Source organism: Festucalex cinctus, chromosome 16 (assembly GCF_051991245.1).
Source record: "Festucalex cinctus isolate MCC-2025b chromosome 16, RoL_Fcin_1.0, whole genome shotgun sequence".
In the NCBI taxonomy this organism is placed as follows: Eukaryota; Metazoa; Chordata; class Actinopteri; order Syngnathiformes; family Syngnathidae; genus Festucalex; species Festucalex cinctus.
In genome coordinates this window covers 11,729,227-11,744,596 of record NC_135426.1, presented here as the reverse complement: position 1 = coordinate 11,744,596, position 15,370 = coordinate 11,729,227, and the positions used below count along the sequence as shown (strand labels likewise).

Sequence of the window (15,370 nt, the reverse complement as noted above, 5' to 3'; positions counted from 1 at the left end):
GTCCTTAGTGAAGCAATATGCAATTGAATTACTGATAGGAACGGGCATACATTTAAAGTGACATGTAAAATCATGCAGTGTAAGAAAACGCCTCTTTGTTTATTGCTAAACTGATGCCGCATTGTGACGTGCTTCTCAAAAACTGTTGACACTCTATAAATTAAAATCAGTCCACTCTCTTCTCTGTGGTGAAGCAATACTTCATTAGTTATGATTGTTCCTCCACGCCATGAATACAAAGCGTTGTTTCCCGTGGAAGAAAAGATAAAACAAAACATCCTTCTTTTTTCCAGCGAACGACAGGAAGAGAAAGCTCTTGACGAGTTAATGAATCAGTGGGGATAAAATCAACAGTAGTGGATGTGCAGTTGTGCAGAGTAAAATTCAATTATTTAAAAAATATGGCTGAGGAAAAAAAAAGTGTGTGCAGCTATGAATAAAATGGAAAAAGCATACAGCAAGTTGCTATCACTTGTGGTTTCGGTTCACTCGTGTTGGAAAGTTTTATATAGAAAATATGATGGAACTCATAGATTTATTTGAATATCACATCATAGTTTACAATGGCAGGTTTGCTTGCTTTATTAGCATTCTGTGTTTTGTACCAGAGGGAGAATTTTTGTTCTTTCCAAACCCTGCTTTGGTCTGTTTGCCGTATTTAAAAGGTCTCAAGTCTTCATTCCCCAGTCTGACTGCAGCGAGCCGATGGAACAATATATCTCGCAGATTGCCACAGTGCCGGGCTGTCACTCAGCTGCTTCCTTTTAACAGACACCCCCAATCGAATAAGCCGCCGCACGCACGCCAAGATGGGAGATGCGTTTGATAGGAAAGGCCAATGTTTGCGCCAATGGATCTGACACCCATCTGAATGGGTCACGGCTGTGTTGTCGTACGTCTCCTGCCAAGATAGTTTTACAGGTTTTATTAAAACAGTAAAAAGGACGTATCGACGGCCGGTGCCTATATTTCACCAGGCTGCTGTGTGAAAAGCAGCTATGGGGTGCAGGTAGACATCCTTGCTTTGACAGTTTGGTGGGATATTGGCAATGTGTGCTCACACCGTCGGCCTGGGGGAGTCATGGGAGAGATACTGTGTATGGGTTCAGCACCATGGATAGGTACTTCCACACTTCAGCTGATCTTCTCTCTGATTCTCAAACAAGCAAACTGGTTGGAATGATCTCTATAATATCAATGAAGTCCCATTATATTGTTTAATAGGAACTAGTGATTTCTAATCCATCAATATGCTTGTTGGCAAATGAGGTCAATAACCATCAAAATTAGGTAATAACATGCAAATCTAGCTGTGAGTAGCAGAAAATGTCATTCAGCATATAAAAATAAGTTCCCTCTCAAATTGCTGAATGAGTAAATGTTGCAATACCTACTATGGAGAAAATCAAACTATTTTGACATATACACACATGGAACAAATTGTTAGTACCCAGTGTGGTGACAGAAATAACTTGAATCTGGCAAAAGTAAGAAAACATATTGTACAAATATCATGAAATGTAATCACTAAAAAACAGTCATGCCTTTTGATTTGTCGTTCAGCAGAATTATTTGAATATTTTAATTGAGTTTAGTTTCGCATGTGTACAACATTTTTCTACAGGTGATTCAGTTTCTCATCCACACTGTGACTGCCATGGCAAAGTTTTGATTATTTAAAGATCTCTTTGCCCGTCGTGTTCCCTTGCATTGTCTTGCGACCTGTTTTGGACTAAAAAGGTGGCTGCACATGTCTACCTATAGCTGCTTTATTATTTTATTTTTTTTGTGGGGGTGGGGCACGGTGAATGAGTGGTTAGCATGTCCGCCTCCCAGTTCTGAGGACACAAGATCAAGTCCAGGCTTCGGCCTTCCTGGGTGGAGTTTGGTTGTTCTCCCTGTGCCTGCATGGGTCTTCTCCGGGTACTCCGGTCTCCTCCCACATTCCAAAGACATGCTTGGCAGGTTGATTGGGTTGAATTGTCCTTAGGTGTGCTTGTGAGTGTGAGTGTGAGTTTGAGTATGAGTGCTTCTCCGTCTCTGTGTGCCCTGCGATTGGCTGGCAACCAGTCGAGGGTGTCCCCCGCCCACTGCCCAAAGCCAGCTGGGATAGGTTCCAGCACCCCCCTGCAACCCTTATGTGGAATAAGCGGTTAAGAAAATGGATGGATGCATGTTTTTTTGGGGGCCGGTTACTTGGTTTCCTACAGATACAAAATATTCACCGAACAGATTCTTTGTATAAGAAATGGCACCATGCACCTTTTTGCTCTCCCGTGTTGGAGCCACTGCACTTTTATTTTGCGCTTTCATGACATGACCTTGACTTAAATCCATCAGGATGATGAACATGAGCTTTAAAAAAAAAAAAAAAGAAATATCCTGTGATCATCTCTCCCATCTGCTCAGCTTTGCTCGTGGACTCATTAGAATTAAGAGCTTGTTCCATTTGCACCCTTCCACGCTTCCAGCACCTATAAAGGAGACGCGGAACCTTTGCTTAAGAGCAAGACGTAATTATCATAAGTGTGTGGAGCTCATGCAAAAAGAAATAATTGACGTCTTCTGCCAGTCTATCGCCCCCTGTTTGTGAGCGACTTTAAAGCTACAATTCAAACAGATTTGACTGCGATGATAGACTTTTGATGAGAGACAGAGAGAGGCTGGGAGAAAGTGGTTTTGGGTAATGAAGCAGCAATGTCAAAGAATGATTTATGGACGCTCCCCGCCACATCAAATATCCCATTCCCGAGAAATTCAATTTCTGACCACGCACAAAGTGATCAGTGTGCCGTTTCCAGAAATTGGATAGCATTGTTTGTTTAATATAATATCCGAGGCCTTGCAGTGTTAGGTCAGCACCATTTTCACATCATAGCAAGGGAGCACACGCTCATTGCTGTGTCAGAGAAAGATGGCGCTGGAATTGTGTTTACGATTCCAGGCAGATGAGTCACGGCCAGCGAGGCCCCGGGGTCACGGCGAGCTAATTAACAGTTTACAAGCAACAGCGTCAGGACACAAAGTCGATTTGCAGTTTACAATACACCGTCAAAGAGCATCATAAACTCAATTAATTGACATATCACACTGCATATTAAGTTTTTGTTATCATTTGATTTTGCGAGAGCGGTGCGTTCCTACTGTGGCACTGAAGTTAAGTTTGTGTGTGTGAGGGGGGGTGTCTGTGGATCATTGGTAGAGTGGCCAGAGGTTGTGGGTTCGATCCCATGCCATTGTGTCTACGTCGAACGATCCTTGAGCAAAGATACTGAACTCCCAGTTGCTCCTGATGCTGCGTCATCAGTAGGCGAATAGTCGAATGCAAGCACTTTGAGGGCCTTGTAAAGTGGAAAAGCGATATATAAAATGAAGTACCATTTACCATTTATTAAGCTTTGAGCCAATAATAAAAGCTTAAACTCTTATTTTCTGTAATGTTGATAGACCAAACATCTCATTTTGCTCATTCCCACACATGAATTCAAGACAAGAAATGACATGAACTGTTACCTTTTAGCATGCATATTCAACTATTTTGTTAGTTTGTTAATGTCTCCACCATAGTGGTTTAAAGGTAAATGACACAAGAGTAGAGGAAGCCCAAGACCAGGTATGGCGAAGGTGACTTAATGTTGCATGTTGAGCAGTAATTACAACTTCTTGGATCCCAAACAGCTTGCACAATATTGTGTATCAGAAACATCATTGTGACTGTGTTTTGGGTTGGGTCCTTGTCATGTTGTCTGTTGCTCTAGTCCTGTGTTACCTTTATTTTGTCATATACACCTTTGTTCTGTCATATAGAACTGAGTAGTTCCCTAGGTGGAGTTGCTCAGTCAAACATTTGTATGTTGAGGTTTCTTTGTCAAGTTCTTTTTTCAAGGCCATCTGCATCCAGCCCTGCTCACTGTTGTTACTTCGTATTGCTCTAATCATATACCGGCGCAAACACGCCCACAAAACTGACAGCTAGGAGCAAATTTGCACCTGATTTATCACACATGGCAATGGATTTTCGTCAAGAACATGGTTGTTATAGTAACAGTTGCGAGAAAGATGACATGATCAGAAAGCGAGGTTGCACCGAGAGGAAGCGTTTATAGCGCCATTAAGCTGTACAGAGCAGAGAGGATGACGACGTCATTCATTCATAAAGTACAAATTATTGGTGCGATCGTTTAAAAAAAATATATTTTCAGAGGCTGGCGTGGGCGTCCAATATGCACCTGGAACGTAAAAATGATCGTAAAATGCCTCCCGCCATTGCCGATCAGCCCGGGTTACATTATCTGTCCTAAACCAACATAGAAAAATCTCTCGCTCTCTCGCTCTGCGTGATCAGCCAGGGGACGTGCACTGCTGTCATGATCGCGGGATCGTGGTTGCGGCAGGTTAATACATGCTTTCCATAAACATTATTTGCGTCACGCAAACTCCGTGTGGCTATTTTCGCTGGCATTAGTGAATTAGACGCTGCATATCAATGAGTCTCATTTGCATTGAGGTGGACATATTTTGCGTCAAATGTATGCAAATTACCTAATTTACATATGCACAAATAACACCAGTGCACAATCTGGTTGGCAGCGCACTTAGTGAAGGATTTCCCCATCTGCGCGTGTTTAGTGAATTTGGCACTCCCGGATTGCTCCATTTTTACCGGCTAGTGCCGTGCAAAGACGACGCACACCTTTAGTGAATAGGCCCCTCTGTTTTTAACTTAGGCGTCGTGTCCGCTTTTGGGTCCACATTTTGTACCTCACATGACAAACGGTCCTCATTTTGTGAAGTGGGTCCCTTTACCCTCTTTGACATTTACGCCTGTCCCTGTCAGCGCGCCACTCGGCAACAACCGTAACCTATCACAGGCTTCCATTTGTCTTCATCGGCAGCACCTCGCGACACAATCACAGTGACCCATCTCTCGTGGAAGCGTGAAGAATGGATGTGACTGGCGGAGGAGGGCGACCATGTTTATCTTCCAGATGATGCGTTAGATCCCTGGCAGCCTTTTGGTGTCAACCAATCAAACTGTATCACCTCATTTAACTGTATAGTGTGGCAACATTGAACAGACCCTGACTTGCTGAGTTATAATCAGTCAGTGGAAAGTGACGGCGGGTCTCATTTATAAAGTCCTTGGTTGACTGAGCTGTATTGATGGCGAGCCTTTTCAATGAAGCCTTGATCATCACAAATGCACATCAGCAGAGCGCTGCTTTGTATGCACGCGGCGAACTCACTGGTAATCAGAGAGAACAAACTTAACTAAGCTTTTAATTGTTGTTTGTGTAAATGTCTGATCCCATTGAAATCACAGCGCCTCCATGAAGGCGTGCGTGCGTTTGACAATATACGCTCTCCAAATGCAAAGTGGAGATTCGTGTTATGTCATCACAATGCCAAGCAATTCAAGCACAATTTGCAGCTCTTTGTAAATTTTGGGAGTGCTTAATCAGAGAATACATGATTGTAATTAGAATTACAGTGAACCCCTGCTAGTTGTGGGAATACATTACCGACCCACTTATAATAGACCTTTTTTTTTTTAAATACAGTTTCACCCATTCCACATACTTTAAACTTACTTACTTACACACAAAGATGTTTATTTGTTGAATCAATATTGTTATTGTTAGAATTGTTCAATTAAACAATGTAATGTCATCTAATGTACATCTGCTAGCTTAACTAGCCTTCTGTATAAACATTAAAATATGTTTGGTATCATTCAAGTGGGTGAGTTTGGCCAAAGAGGAAGGAAAGTTGACTGTTGATTTCTTATTTGATACATTATAATTTATGTGACTCAATATTTTATTAGATTTCTTTAATTATGAAATGAATTAATATTTGACAAGTGTAGTGTTTGTAGTTTTCTCGGTTCACTGAACTGCTTCAGAAGCCAAGCAGATATGTACGTACGATTCCAATGAGTGTTTCTAAATGTTTCACGATCACTCGGGCAGCAAGAAGTTTGGATACACAGGAAAAAGACTGGTAAAAGTGTGTAGAAGTAAGATTAGATATTCATTCTCCAGCCTTAAAAGGCTGGATACAGAAAACATTTGAGCGTGTGAGCCCTTTTTTTTTTTTTTTTTTTTTTTTTTTTTTTTTGCTTTTCTTAGCTTGTTACCAAAAATAAAAAACGGACTAATCAAAGAAAACTGTATTCAGAAGTTTCTGCATCATTCTAACAAAATCTGAAATTGTCAGGATGATTCCACGTCAGAATTCTTTCTTTATTGACTTACCTATTTACTTAGTTACTATTACTGACCTCACCATAGCTTCTTTCAGTGAGTGTTGCTTTGTGGCGTTTTCATTCCAGCTCCGTACTTGTTTACGGCCGTCGGTCTACCATTAATCTTGATATTCCTCATTTCCTCTTGACGTTTAGTTTATATTAAGGTTCTGTTTCTTCCGTAGTCCTTCTCCTTTAGTAACCGGGAAGGTTTGTTCGATTTATTATTCTTATTGATATTTACTGTTGTTTTTTGTGTGTAAGTATCTCACGTATGTTTGCCTCCTTTTTGTTCGATAAAACACAGCATATTTATCTTTTGTTGTCTGCTTGCGAGCAACGAGCCGCAATATGACTGGGTTCGCCCTTTTGAGACAGGTTAGCATTAGCATGTAGCGTCTTTTTGTAGAATAACTTCAAAGGCTGCCGTGCATTTGAAAGATTTTCGAGGGCTTATGAACCTCGCCTCAGTAGTGCACCACACTGAGCGTTTTCACAATGCTGACTCCCAGAGCCTCTGTCCTGCTCCCGAGCATGAAAAATGGAACACGGATGAATTATACACAACACCTGCTCGTTTGACATGCCAAATATAAGGGCCTTATGCCACGGGACAGGAGCTTCTGCGCCGGCACACCTGTTCCCTAATGTGACAAGGCACTGACGCCTCATTTAGACGCACCCCCACCCCCTACTGAATCATTCTGTCTGAATGTATTATTGATACATGTAATCTTTCATGTCAGTCAGCTTCTGAACCTTCACTGCCGCTTTGACAGGTAGGCTGTATCATGGAATGGACTCTTTGATTTCCCCCACATTAATTGCTCCGCTCGAGGATGAATGCGGTCGGAGAGGGGTGGGGTATTGATTCACGGCAGAGCGAGCGGTAATTCTGCATTATAATTACACTTATAAGACTGTCAGTCACACAGGCTTGCAGGTGCAGCCTTAATGATCTCGGCGCAAGACTGCATCCGAGGATCAAGACGAGAGAAGTACAAATTAAGAATGGCAGTTGAATCCAGTCAGGACTACTAAGGATGCTTGAAAATGTGCTGTTGTGTATTTAAGGGGTGACGAAAAACTTGGAAATGAGAACTGCCATAATAAATAGTCGTACACAGAGACAAAGTATAAACATGCACATAAAAATTCATGATAAATTGGATTCGTAGATTTATATTATTTTGATTAGTTGGGACACATTCATGACATTTTTAAAGGGTTGTTAAAACTCAGATTTACAATCTTGCCATATTTTAGCAAGTTTCTTCAACTACCAAACAAATCTTTTGGCGTAAAGTGAGTGATTACTTTGAGTGTGTAATTATGTTTATAAATTAGGGCTGGGATGGCATTGTCCTTGATCGACTACAGTGAAAATGAACCATCAATCACTCCAAAGTAGTGCACTCCATATTGCCTTGATTGAATCGGGATATGATTGATCAAACACACAATTGCACTTAACCAATTAATTAATTCTCATTCCTCACCCTCATTCAGGGATGGGCAACTTAAATGATGGACAATTATTCATCAGCACTACTGGGGGCCACATACTGTAGGACCACGCAAATCCCAACCAGATCCAGACAAAATATGTGCATATTGCCTTTTTAATTGAACCAATATGCCAACAGCATCGTAATACATTTTAAATCTGAAATGCAAGTATAAAGTATCAATTCTTGAACACAGAGGTTTTGAACCAAATAAAAAATAACCACAGGAAAAAATATCATTCAAAGGTGTAAAACTGCTGAACAGCAATCAACATTAAAGCCCCAGTGTGTATTTTTGTAGTACATCTAGTGGTGAACTAAAATTTCATTCAATGTAAAAACCCACTACTGATTTCAATAATATGCAAAAAAAAAAAACATGTTCCAACACATCAACTTACTTTTTTTTGTTTTTTTAATATACTGTAATTGTGTGTCTAGTAATCACAAATTATATTACATGGTTGTAATCTCACCTCACAAGAGGCTGTGATTCGAGCCTGTCGCTTGTCACCTTCCTATTAGATTAGGACTGTTAATGATTAGAAAGGTGACTTGAGCTATAGGCCGTTGTGTCGCTATGACCTGTCCTGGCTTGGCGCCTTTCTATCTATCTGCACTCTGGCACACTTATTCAGTTGAAACCAGTTTAGACCATCAGGTAACATTTTCACATGGGCTAGGCTGAGCCATCCCCTGTGTGGGTTGGCGACCAAGATAGTATAACAGTTGAGACGATTTTAATAGATTAGACCTTCTTCCATATTCCACAGATAAGGCTCCACAGTTGTTTACTTGCTCTTGCTGGCATCAAGTAAATAGTTCAACTGAGAATATGCAGTCTCCTGGTTATTAGTATAGTGAGCATTCAAGATCTCTTTTTACTAGCTTTTTAACTAACTTCTGCTAGCCACTCTTGTTAGCTGCTCCGGCTCAATCCGGCTCCCTCGGTCTTTCGGCGTCACTTGTGGGGCTTCACACCGTCTGCCAAGTCACCGTCCCTCACAAAAATAATAGTTTGCTCATGCAAAATAAGAATTGGTGGTAGGTTTTTGAAGTGTGGTCAATCTGAGCTGCCACAGTGCTCGTGCTTCTGTCATAGTCGCGGTGCCACAATGTGCGTGCTTCTGTCATATTTGAGTTGAACATTTTCAGGAATGTTATTACCGGTACTCACGTTATTTGTATTTTGACGCCAGATGTTGCTCTGGTGAAATGCAAACTAGTGTAGTCTTGTAACAATTCCATTAAGCTTGGATATTGGCTCAGTCTTTCTTGCACTGCATATGTGGAAAGGCTGTCATCAATAACTGCTAAAGACAGATTTGGCCTTTGTAAGCTTTTTAAGAACAACACGCTGATAATTGTATTTAACCGCCAGACTCTCGCAGCGCTCACCTGCATTTTTGCTCTCACAGAACACTGTTTGCGTCGTTCACGTTGCTTTGTTGTAATTGCCTTGCCTCTTCACAGTCAGAATCACACTTGCTATCGCACTTCCATGGCACAGCACACACATCATGCATGAACATTGCCCAGGATCGCTTGGCAAAGGTTACGCAATGGAAGGCAAGGGTATGAAACAAGACCCACACAGCCAGATATGCCCAGCACACAGTAAAAAACAAAAAAAAGAAAAAAAAAGTGCCATAATTGCAATTGTAAATGAGAAAGTTGTCAGAGCAGAAAATGAATCCAGAAGGCAAAGTGGAGCAAATGTTCACCTGAACATCTGTTCTTGTGGAAAGCAAAGAGGATGACTGCACAAGAGGGGCAGCAGGGGAGGCAGATGATGCCCCGGAGTGGTGGGCAGGTGCGGAATAGCCTGGAAAGGAGAGCTCTTCTAGAAGAAGCCTTTTTTTTTCTTTTTGATCTTGCTTTTTATCTTTTCAACTTGACAAAAAATACACTTCCGGGTTTTAAAATTGTCGCCAAAATGTACATGAGTGATGCATGCCATTCTCTTAAAACAGACCGATTGAGCCAATAATTCCAGCTCTATTTTCTTGCTACTGGTACTGGTATGTACTCACAAGATGTTTTCAGTCGTCTGTTTGAAATGCTCCTCTGGATAGCCACTTACACCGGGTACACATGGACATTGGAAGGCAAAAACAAACAAACAAAAAACTTCATCCAGGCTTGCGTCCATGTAGAGATTGCCTAGTGGCAATCAGAGGGGAAAGCTGTTTTCAATATTATGAAGAAAAACAAAATTGATGCAGTTTAACCACCTTAAAATAATGTATAAAGCCCATCATAAAAGAAAAAGAGGGACTCATATTTTTTCAAACCTAAATACAGAACAAACAAAAAAAAGAGCACAAGGAACAATCTGGATTATAAAACTAAATCATCTGTCCATTTGCATTTTTAAAAAAATGTATAAAATCACAATTACTGGAAAAATGTAGCACAAGGTCATGCTGTCGAATTTTGTTTATAGTGAAAGCATCTTGGCTGCTGTCATTTTTGCATTGTTCATTTTATTGTGTTGATCAGGGGCAGATATCGTAAGTTTTACTTCTTTCTGTCCCTTTTCATCTTTTTTTTTTTTTTTTTTTTTAAAAGAATGAAATGAAAAAAAATTGAATTTGAATAAAAATCCAAAAAGAGCTCCATTTGATTTACCAGAATTGATTTCTACTGTACATCCTCCACTGACAATGTTTAAGATGCACACACCTGTAGCTTGGAAGCAGTGTGATCATTTATTGCAGCGCCAACTGCATCCAGAGTCACCGAAGCGACTTTTAGAGTTGGCGGAAGTGACACTGAAATAGCACTTTAAAGGTGCCTCGCTTCTATAATGGGACACTTGGAGAGCTAAGTGGATGTTTTGGCAGGACACAGTATATGCAGTGTGCCAACAGAGCCGGAAGCTTTGGAGCCACGCTTGTTTTTTTTTTTCTTAATCCAATAAAACTGACCAAGAAGTGCCAGGGTATACCTTTCTAAAGCACTAGTGTGTCTGATGTATTTTTCCTATTACATTTCTTTGACCTACCCTGCTATGGAAGAGATATATAGTTAGGATTTTGCCTGTTGCAAAGAGAGTTCAACAGCAGATGAAAGTACAAACGAGGGAATTGCTGACACCAGCTGCACTTCCTCTCTGCTGGCCTCCCACCAAGACTGTCACACCCTAAAAAAAAGCTTTGAGCAATGACCACAATCGTAACCTGTGAGTAAGCGCCGCGTGAGAGGCCCAAATCCCCTCACAGAGCTTGTACCCTTAACGAGCTGCTGTTCTGACTCATGTGGTCGCCGCTACAAATTTAGTGGAACCATTTCTTCCACAGACAGAAAGAAAGAAGCAATATTTTTGCTGAAGGCTGGCTCGTTCACTTCCTCAAGAAATATACACCTGGAATGCGCCATTGGACTTTATGGTGTTCCAATGAAGTGAAGCAGTCTAATGAGATCTGGATGCTTCAATAAATTAATTAAGAAGTCAATAAGTTCCACGACTAAGACCCGTGGCCTCAGAAGGGGTTTTCACACCAATACATGTTGAATGAACTATTTTGTCTGATGTGTTTGATTTACGTCAAAATATGTCACCCGCGATGTCCTGATGCTGTACTGCAGGACTGGGCCTTTTTTAAACGATGATTAAAAGGCAGCGGGCAGGATGTTAGAAAAGTGAGTGGGCGCTTCCTAAATATTTTGGCCTAGTGTAGTTGCTGTAGTTGTCGAACAAATTTGGTATGTCGCGCTTCTCCTTATCTTATTAGTACAATCATATGCCATTCTTGGTGGCATATTCACCACAGAGGCAGGAAATAATGTGAAAACACCGCAGACAAATCAATGTATTCAAGTTAGGCAACTTTAGCGAGTGGCAATGTAAAATGGCCACCAGTGGCTTGACTTCTCATGACGGCAAGACGGTCGACGGTCATTTCAAATGGAGATTAATGCTGATTGAAAATTATCGTCTCTCTTGCACAATATTTTGAATGATACATGATGGGCTTCTGCCACCAGAGAGTGACATTACTCATGGATAATGCATGACAGCAAATAAACAAATTTGATTGCACGGTTGGTTATGAAGCGGACCGAAGAGTGCTCAATGGAAGCCTGTCCAGACCCACTGTCTTTCAAGAATGTGGGTGTGGCTTTGCCAGGCTATCTTGAATAACCCGACAGAAGTCATTCAAAGAATTTTACAGACTCTGTTCATCGACTGTTACTGAACAGAGGAACATCATTTTGTTTTTTGCAGCGCAGATCATTCACGTAGAACACAGAGATGAATGGATATTTTACGCATGCACACTGACATGGTGGCGTTACATCACAGCAACACATAGCGACCTGAGCTGTATGCACAATAGAATTCCACCTTATGCACACATATTTTTTCCTTTCCTTTCCAATACATTGAAACAGCTATCTTCTCATCAGGTTACATTTAGGATATTCATTTGTGTCATGACTGGGTCACGCCAGGGTTAAGTTTGGGTTCAGGACAGTGAGGTCAAGTGTTTGTTTTGTACTGATGTAATCGGCATCTAGCTTCAACTGGTTTTAAAATATGTGATGTCATGAGCTATGTGATGTCAAGAATCTTTAATGTTTTTCTGGTCAACAGACAATCAGATAATTCCATTTTAGTCATGTTAGCCACATGTCTGGCCACAGCCAATCCGATCAATTCATTGTCTCTTCTTCTTCTTTCGGATTTTCCCCTCAGGGGTTGCCACAGCGAATCAGTTGCCTCCATCTAACCCTGTCCTCTGCATCCTCTGCTCTCACACCAACTCCCTTCAAAGCCAAACCGAGAAGTGTGTGTTTGTCGGATTATTACCTCTGTTCCTCTGTGCATCTACACAGCCTAAGGGGGCTTGGCGTCTCGTGATTCTCGATACATTCTCATTCTTTCTCGTCTAGTCAAGTTTGTTCTATGCCCCTCGATGTTAGGCGAATAAAGAGTTAAAATCTTATTTGTCTGCACTTTTGGGATCTAAACTCAGAACATAATTTGTTTTTGTGCTTGTTGCACTAGGTCCAAATGCACACCCTCATGAGACATTTCTTAAAAGTATTTGTTGCGGTGCGCTCTTATCAATAAGGTTGATAGCTTTTTAGCGCCGTCGAACCATTGCAGAATAATCCCATTAGGCCACATCGCTGTTGGAGTTAGCTCGGATCGGAGCGCTTCAGAGGGACACTTGTGGTGGAGGGCTTGGAAAGGGCAACGCGGCAAAGACAGATGTTCCCACACTGCTGCTGCTTCTGCTCACAGATGCTCCAGCTGCTCCAATAGCTCTGCCAAGACCATCACACGCCCCCCAACACAATCTCCAGCAACACAACAGAGTTATATGTTTGGTTGCATTTTGTTCCCCTGGCTTCATTGTAATGTGCTCCAAATGATCTCTGGATCACCTTTCCTCGCCTTGTCAGTTCAAATGACCATGTTACTACGGCACTTGTGCAGCGTGAAGTGAAATCATTTAAAGATGGAGGTATTCTACGCGCATGTGTCTACCTCCTCAGCTGGAGTGTTAAAATTCTTACTGGAACGTCTTCATCCTTTGACAGCAGCAAAAAAAAGTCCTCATTAAATCCTCACTTTCATCCTGTAGCTTTTCATACATTCAGGCCAATCTTTGCTTGCTGTTGTCTGGAGGTCAAAATGAAACTCTACTTTTTCTCTCCATAAAGGCCATCATCAGATTTAAGAGCTTGCAATTATGTCAAAGTGCGTGGAGGGTGGGAGAAAGTCATGAAACGCAATGTCTTAAGGTGACTCGAAACCCTCTCATCATTTACATAAATAAATTTCACTGCGTATATTTTTTTTTATGGACAGCACCTTATTGGTGGACTCACATTTCATAGATGTTGTAAAACGCCACCTACGCAGACTTGAGCGTGTTTATCCCCTTATTTTTTACACTGCACAGTTTCGGGGCCTATTAAGTCACTTTCCATGTTCTGAGAAGAAAATGGACTCGTTGCTATAAATCCACTGGTATATACAACATGAAGATAATTGCCACTAGTGCTGACCTATCAGAGTAGTGAAAAATAATGGGTTGCACATTACAAAGGTGAAAAATATTTATTCGTTTGGGTGGGTGGGGGGAACTGATCCAAGGAAAACTGGATCATATAATCAAGGAGACATGCAGACCGTTTATGCCACATCCCCACCAATTAACAGTACTGTGGGTAAGGTTTGTACGTCTCTGCCCTTTTGTGGAGCAGAATACATCCTGATGACTACTTGAGTGGACTTGTTGGGCCTCAAATGATTAAAAAGTGTTTAATCTGTTTGACTAATTACAAGCCATAGTCGTCATGCTCATCTGTTTAGCGCGGTCTTGTTGTGCTTTGCATTGCTTTGAGACAGGACTCGTTTTTTCATCGCCAACAACAGATTACCTGCAATTCAATTGAAATCAAACTGCCCGAAAGGGTGCCAATGCAGTGATGTTTTTCTGCCTCGATCGTCAGACACAGTAAATTCCAGAAGACCACGGCACCTTTAACTTGTTGTGATTAACACCTATGAAGTCATTTCTTTCTCAGAGCATTGAACTGCTCACAACTTGACTGCTCTGTTTGTTCACTTCTCATCTGAGAAGGCTTCATCAGTTCATGCAACAAGGCTTGGTTCAGCCTGCGTTGGTGTGGAAAGCCCAACTATTTATGGACTATGTTGGAGGCACGCCCACCATCCATGAATGGTATAATTTTCTCCATTTACTGAAGCAAGGCAAGATAGTATTTAGTTAGTTAGTTAGTTAAATCTACCTTTCCTTTCTGAGTTCTATCTGGTTGACCATTTTCCTCGTTGGCAAATCATTGATACCCTTGCATAAAAACACACAAAAAGCCAAAGAGAAAGTGTCAGCGATACAATAAAATGTTTGGTTCTAGATTTATGTTTACTTTAGTCCCAAATTTCCAAGTGTGACTGCTCCGGTACAGCATTTGCCACCCAAGTGCCCCTTTGTACCGACTGAAAATTATTGTGTTCAGACATTGGTCTGTTTCCTTTATGGAATTGTTCCCATTGTATGACTGTAAGTGGACTAGAAATGAATGAAAAGCGAAATCAGAGCTGGATAGATGGAGATGACCTTTGTTTCGGGTTGTAGCGTGTGTGTGTGTGTGTCCTGTGATCTCACTGCTGGGACACAAGGAGAGCAAATTCTTTTGCCCGGAGATAAATTGGCTAACCTTCTTCTGTCATTAATGATTCGTTTTCCACCGGTGAACAGTGAGACAGGCAGAAGCAGGACTGATGGAGGGAAGAGGGGGCACCGAGGAGAGGAGTTCTGGGATGAAATGTAGGACGATAAGAGCCAGGAGCCAGCGGTAATTAGCCATGAAGCAACGGGCCCGCTCAGCCTGGTTATGACTCGACACCTTGGGTCGTCTCCCTGTGCCTGTCGGGCTTTCAGAGCTCAGCGACGGCTGTAAGATGTCCAGCTCAAAGCGAGAGCGAACCGGCGGCAGCCGTGACTTGGCAACGACTTCAGTGCATCACACCAGTACATTGCCACACTTCCTGTTGAGCGTGGCTGGCTGGAGGCGAACATGTCATGTCTGTCTGCACATTCACCTGTGCAAATTTTGTATTACACTGATGCCT

At 41.7% G+C, this 15,370-nt stretch overlaps 1 protein-coding gene across 5 annotated transcripts in view; it reads left to right on the top strand.

The window, feature by feature from the left end:
• LOC144003168 (uncharacterized) overlaps positions 1–15,370 on the top strand; it is a 199,899-nt gene that overhangs the window by 12,533 nt on the left and 171,996 nt on the right. The window lies entirely within an intron of this gene.